At 36.3% G+C, this 7290-nt stretch overlaps 1 long non-coding RNA gene across 1 annotated transcript; it reads left to right on the top strand.

The window, feature by feature from the left end:
* The first annotated feature begins 5791 nt into the window (after window positions 1-5791).
* Window positions 5792-6797, top strand: LOC108836136 (uncharacterized). Its single transcript, XR_001947074.2, has 3 exons — window positions 5792-6018; window positions 6118-6213; window positions 6468-6797. It is a non-coding gene; the product is annotated as an uncharacterized LOC108836136 (long non-coding RNA).
* The last annotated feature ends 493 nt before the right edge of the window (window positions 6798-7290 follow it).

Raw genomic sequence — 7290 nt, 5'->3', positions numbered from 1 at the left:
GCAAACAAAACTCCTTCTTCTGCTCCAGGATTTCGAAGAACCCATAAGACGTCAACGGACAGAAAGACTTCGTATAAAACGGCGATGGTTATCTTAAAACACCATTCGCCTCGGCAATGGATCGAAGATCTTCCGAAAGACTCGACATCCAAGTAGGAGCATTCTTTCAAAGAAATCGTAGAAAACAGCGGAAGTCCGGAAGACGGCCCGAAAGGGACCAAACCCGATTGGACGACCCATTTACGATTTTCTAAAAGGATAGATACGACGGTTTACAATTATCTTCGCCTGACAAGATAAATGTTAAACTTCCGAAAAGATAAATGTCAACTTTCCGAAAAGATAAATGTCAACTTTCCCGATAAACGCGAAAGCCGACGAAAATGGAAAAAGTCCAGCCCGCGGCAGACTCAGCCCATCAAGAATAGACCGTCATATGGGAGTATATAAGCAAAGCTAGGAGCAGAGGAAGGGGGATCCGAAATCAGAAGAAAGAAACCACTCCAGAGCAACTTAGAACTTAGGCGCTTATTTCCTTTTTTAGCGAGCTGCGACTCAGCTAGGTTAGATCTAGGTTTTGAGACTAGCGACGATCGACAGCTCTTGCGGCCGAGATCTCGACCTGTTGTCCAACGCTCTCCGCAGATTCGGAAATAAGATTCTTTCTTTTTGCTCTCTTTATTTTACGCATTTATTCCCAAACTAGATTCGTATTAACTTTGTCGTGCGTGGCCCAGCAGATAGCCGGGATCCTCGGGGAAAACTAGGTCAACTTAGTTTTCCTACGTTTTAACTTAACTAAAATCGACAGTGCGAATTTCGGTTCCCACACAATTCAAAAAAAAAAAAAGAAGTGCCACCTCAAATCCTTTGCCATTTGCTCAGACCAGAACATCATCTTCAATCTTGGTATGATGGGAAAGTAACATAATACTTTCTGTGGGACGTCTTTCTTCTTCTCACCATTGTGTATATTGGTCTTCCATCTTGAAGTCTTGCATTTTGGACACTTCTCAAGCTTTTTGTACCTATTTAGGAATAGACAGCAGTCATTGACGCATGCGTGAATCTTCTCGTAACCCATATCAAAGGATTTCAGAAATTTCTTCACCTCATACAGAGAAGTGTGGAGCACATTTGATGTGGCCATCAAATCAGTGGTTGAACCAGAGGTCCACCAACCTGTCCAAACAAACCACCTTGGAGGTACCAGCGACAGAGGTCCAGTCCCAGGTGAATATCTCAACATCCAGAAGGTCTTTTGTCATGAATCCAATTTTCCTAGAGGGCCAAATCATCAAGGATTCACTGAGGCTTGGAATTACAAGAAAATCTTCACGGAAAAAGAATTAATGAATTTTACAAACCGGAGGTTTTCCAGCCCGTCCATCTTCGAGTACCAGAATTTAGAAGAATATTTCAGCCCAAACATGAAGCGGCCATCTCCAGAATCAATCATGTTCTTCAAGAGGGATTTAATAGCTATCCAGAGAGTGCAAAATAAGGCGAATTGGTTCAGGAAATACCAAGATACAATCAATTTCCTAAAACCGGTCAAAACCGACATTAATTGGGGAAAATTGCCAACCAATCCGATTTGGTCCAAAACAAACTTATCTATGGAAGCCAGGATATAATCTTAACCATCCAGAATACATCCAAGAAGTCCTCAGCTGCACCAGCACCCAGGAGATCAGGCGGATATTCATTTACATCAACCTTCCATATTTGGCAGCATTTAAATATAATGCCTTAAAGAAGTTTCTTCAAGGATTTTATCAAGACCAACGGCCATATTCTTCATCAAGGAAACTCAGAGACATATCAGGAAGACTCCTTGACCGTGGCTACATCCTGAACATATCCATATACAAGATCATAACAAGTTTTCCATTTGAAGATGGCATAAATCAAGCTAATGGCTATATTTCATGGAGCCATCAAAGTCTTTGCTTCCTAGACTTTTATTTTGATTTTATTTGTTTCCTTAAGTCATTTTAGACTGTTATAAAATCCCAAGGTAGAGTCTATATAAGCTCAGCTAGTTTGTCATTGTAAGATACCCTTGATCATTTTTGAAAGTAATAGAAAACAGTTTTCCTTTTAACAAAGTTGTGAATTCTTTGTTGTTATTTCTTTACTGTTAAGTGTGATATTCACTTGGTGCTATTGAATTCACGTCCATAGAGTCTTGTGTAATTCAAGATAACCTGTTCTTTCATTGATTGAGAGAGCCAATCCCTAGCCATCGATCCATTCCATTCATATGATCCAGCATGGAAGAGATACATATCAAGCTAGCCGGATTCCACCTTCACCCATCTATCCATCCACTGATCTGTTGAGAGAGACACACGTCCAGCAACAAGATCCCATCCTCCATCTTTCTATCCTTTTGTTTCTGTTTATCTTTATTATTTAGATCATTGCATATCACTCCATTATCAATCGGCCATCTTGTTCCTAATCATATAGTTTCTGTTGAATTTTATTTTATCATTTTTATTCTTCATATTTGCTTCTGTTCTTCATATAAAAATTCATAAAACTCATAAAATTCTCCTTTATATTTCAGGTACAAATCACAAACCAAGCAGTCCACCATCCAGTCCATCCGATCACCACCAGTCCTATCAGAATCAAACCTCAGTCCAACCTTTTTGTGCTGTCTGAATCTCAGCCTGTAACATTTGGTATCAGATCTTAAGCTCCTGACTCAGGTGACATCTATCCTTTCATCTCATATTTGCTTGCATTTTTGTTTCGCATTTATAAATCGAAAAAAGCCATAAAAACAGTTTCTGCATTTTTGTGTTCTTGTTGCATTCAAAAAAAAATTATAAAAAGGGAAGACTAGTTTATTTTCATGTAGATCATATAGGTTTCAAATTTTACTCATTAGCTTGTTTGCATTCATTACACAGCTCTACTTGTTATTTTTAGATTTTGTGCATTCATTTCAAAACAAATCTGCATTTTGCATTTTTGATTCTTGCATTGAAAAGTTAAAAAAAAGAGGCATATCGTTTTAATTTCGTGCATATTATATTTGTTTCATCATTTTGATATTTGCATTCATAAAAAGAAAATAAAAAGGTGTTTGCATTCATTTAGCTAATTGTTTCCATTTTCAAAAAGTCAAAAAATCTGCATTCCATATTTTTTTTCTTATTTGAATCTTGCATTAAAAAGAAAAAGGCATATCAATTTAATTTCGTGCATATCATATTTGTTTCATCTATTTGCATTCATAAAAATAAAATAAAAAGGTGTTTGCATTCATTTAGCTATTTTTTTCATTTAAAAAGGTCAAAAACAAATCTGCATTTAAGTTTTTTCCATTTCTTTTTTTGCATTGCATATCAAATCTGAAAATTCAAAAAAAAAACATCCTAGTTATTTTTTCATATCATATTTGTTTCTCCATTTCCTGCTTGCATCAGAAAACAAAAAGAAAATATTGTTAGAGCATTGTTCATATCATTTTCATATTGATAGTTTAATTGCTTGCATCAAAAAAAAAAATCAGTGTTATTTTTCATTCCATATTTTCATTCATTGTGTTTATTTGCATTGCATAATTAGTTTCATTTCGAGATTTCATTGAGAAAACCAAAATAAAAATCATATTGCATAGTTTGTTTCATTTCGGTTCACTTTGGCATATTTTTATCGGTTTGTTTAAATTTGTTTGCATTGTTTCATTGTTATTTTTCCAGACCATAACTTCCCCATATTTCACTTGATCTTTGAAAGTGTTTTCAGGAAGCAATGGTAGGAGAAGCACACGGCCTAACTCTAGAGGCAAGACTGAGCCAACAATTAGAAGCTATACAAAAGCTCAATGATAAGATTGCTCAGTTGGAAAAAAAAATAAGCCACAAGTCCGACCACCACCACATGGAGAAAGAAGATTTGGAGATGTACCAGAGGCTGGCTATGTTGAGCCCAAGCCACCAGATCCTTCATGGAACATTCCACATCAAACTTCTTGCACACATGAATACTTAACTCATTTTTACCATGATTTTAAATCTGTTAATGATGTTAAGATTTATTCTTTTTCCGGAGGAATCTGGCCAGATGATTATCTCTCATGGGAAAGAAACATGGATGAGTGGTTTTCATATCATGGCGTGCCAAAGAAAGAAAAGCTGAGCCATGCCATCAAACATCTCACCGGAGGTGCATACAAATGGTGGAAAAGTGTAGAGGGTACAAGATGGAAGAATCAAAGAGAGGATATAAAAACGTGGGAAGATCTTAAAGAGGCCATGATCAGGAAGTATGTATCCTTACTTCCAACACCAGAGATTAGAGAAAGGTATCCAAGGAGGTTTTCAACCCATGGGTATAAAGAGGCAAGGGGAGATGAGCGAAAAGGAGGTCATAGAAGCTTGATCCATCAAGACCAGATTCGGCCAAACAGGAGGTCCACGGTTTTCTATGATCAATACTAACCTAATGAGGTCCCAAAGACCATGGAGAAGAAGAAGTTTGTCAGCCAAGACACATTGGCCAGACACAGAAAAATCAGACAACCCAATTTTTTAAGAAAAGGCTAAGGTAAGTCCTATACTTGATAAATTTGTTTATAAATCATTTTCAACTGGTATGAGTCACTTGTCTTTGTCAAAAGGTGTTAAGACAGGTCCTGAGGTCCAGAGAAACACAATCTACACGTCCTTGTTGGACTCAAAAAATTTCCAAAATTTATGTCCAATGAGTAAAGAGATTTCAAACCAAAAGAAAGAAGAGGCACCAAGCCAAGGTAAGTCTTCTAACTCTAAGGATTTAAAAGATCAGATATGTTATAAATGTCATAAAAGAAGACACTTTGCTGTAGTTTGTCCAAATAAAAAAGCATTGAAAGAAACATCACTAGAAGAGAAAACAAATTTATCTATAAAAGTGATAGTTTTATTCAATCTGATTTATTGGTTCAAAATTCTTGTGTGATGCACTTGTCTTTGTCAAAAGGTGTTGTAACAGGAATTAAGGAGCAAGAATTCAAAGGAGATGAACACCAGGCGTGACTCTTGTGACGCACCAGAAGATAGTTCAAGACACAAAGCAGTCCATGATGATGCTTAATGAAGCAAAAACAGTATTAGAAGTATCACACCAAGGTAAATGTTTAACACCATCTTTAGATAGTAGTACTGATGTGTGTGTTCTTGGAACAGGGAGTAAAAATGAAAGCTATATTCTTACTGATGTTCCAAGTAAGGAACCAGACCATGAGGTAAGTCATGAACCACCTCACATGTGGAAACCAAAATCTGAACAATTGATTGTTCAAATTCCAAAACCTATGGTAAGCTTCATTTTTGATCAGCATGTTCTTAATATTTCCATGAAAAGATTAATGCACTTGTCTTATCCAAGAGAATGTGAAATATTTTTAGAAACCAAGGAGGAGTACACTGCCCAAAAAGAAGAGGCACAATCCATAATGTTACAAGATGCTGAATCAATGCCATTAAAAGTCAGCAAAAGAAAGGTAAGTGTTCCTAATTTAAAATCACCCTTATCTTCTTATATCTATCTATATTTATATAAAGTAGAGTTCCTTCTTTCCAGGGCCCTCCACCTAGGATTACGCGTAGATAATTAGAGTGATGCTGAGATGACACGTGTCCACCACTTACGCTTGAAACACAACACTTCTTCGATCGATACTTCTTTTGTGTTTTGCTAATGGGCTTGGCGGAATATTAGTTATTAATACTAATAGTTTCATATTATTTGGCCCAAACCCAAACAAAACAGAGGACCATATCGTTTTTATCTTCTTCATTCCTCGCCAGTTTTAGGGTTCATAGGACCTATGCAGATCGGCGTCACGATACCGTTTGTCCGTTCTAATAAGGTCCTTTCGACTTCTTTTCATCAATCCAGACGCGTTATCTTCTTGATCCATCACATTAAATAAGTTATTAACACCTTTGGCCACGATCTACAATTAATTAATGTCCGTTAATCTGCTTGGAGACGGTGCTTGCACGATATAAATAGGTATGCTTGGCTTCTCCTCAAACCATTTCCTAAACGTTTCTTAACATACTTATTCGGTTTGATATGAGTAACTCGAAAGTGTTTTTCTCCGATCTGAAGTCCGGCATGTGCTCCTCCACTGTTGAGGCTAGGTTGTTGCGTTTCTGGGAGGCCAAGAATGTGAAGCGAGGTGGTGAACTCATGGTGGATGTGAATGTAAGACCGATATTTATATATGATCGTCTGATTTTATTATTCGGGTGAAGTTTTAATGTTTATTGGTTCATAGTTTCTGATTCTGATCGTTTTTCTTAAGTTCCGGTAAATTTCTTAATGTTTCTTTTGGTTTTTAGATGAATGATTCTGAATTCTATATACACATGATTGTTTGATTTTATAATCCGGTAAATCCTTTATGTTTCTTGATTTTTAAATGTTCAACTCTGAGATGTTTTTAAAATTTATTACAGGGGACTATTATGCACGCAACCATCAGTTCTAAGTCTTCCGACGTTCGGGCGTAGTCTCGCCGCCGTATTAATGCAACAAGAGACAGTGAACATCAGTGAAATCAAACTAAGTAGTCATTTTGTTGATTGTTGGAAGGGTAAGTGTTCTTTTATACATTTGAGAATATGTACTACTGACGGAGACTCTAAGTAGTTTTCTGCAAGATGCTTTGTGAGAGGAGCTTAGGTTTGAAAGAGATGAGGGACCAACGTTTGTGATTTGATAGAAAATGAGTGCTTGATGTGCAAGGCATTGTATAAGTTAAATTATAATAATTTTTAGAATGATCACTGAAGGTTAGAAGGAGCACAACATAAACGATAAATGTTTAAGAAACTACGACGCTATTCTAAATGAGTCTCACTTATGTTAATGTACATGACACTCAAAATATACTCATTTAGAAAAGAGAGACCTTATAATTCATACAAGCACGAAAAAATAATACCATTTAGATCACTGAGGGTTAAAGAGCATAACGCTTAACACAAGACAGAAAACGTTCATCAGGCTTCAAAAATCTACTACAACAATCTATTTAGAAAAAAAAATACATAGAATAAACAACTAAAGAGATTATAATACCGTCGAGAATGATCAATGTGGGTAAAAAGTAGACGCAAAACAGAAACTTTCCAAGATTTAAAAAAAGTCACAATCTGTAGGAAACTCTCATCAAAGATCCATGATACGTCAATTTCATAAAATAGAAGAATTATAATATGTACAGGCACCAAACTAAAGATAGAGAGGACAAACACTATAAACGCAAAATGTTAGTAT

Source organism: Raphanus sativus, chromosome 3 (assembly GCF_000801105.2).
Source record: "Raphanus sativus cultivar WK10039 chromosome 3, ASM80110v3, whole genome shotgun sequence".
In the NCBI taxonomy this organism is placed as follows: Eukaryota; Viridiplantae; Streptophyta; class Magnoliopsida; order Brassicales; family Brassicaceae; genus Raphanus; species Raphanus sativus.
Note: the sequence above shows the minus strand (reverse complement) of the source record. Positions and strands in the feature narration are given on the sequence as shown.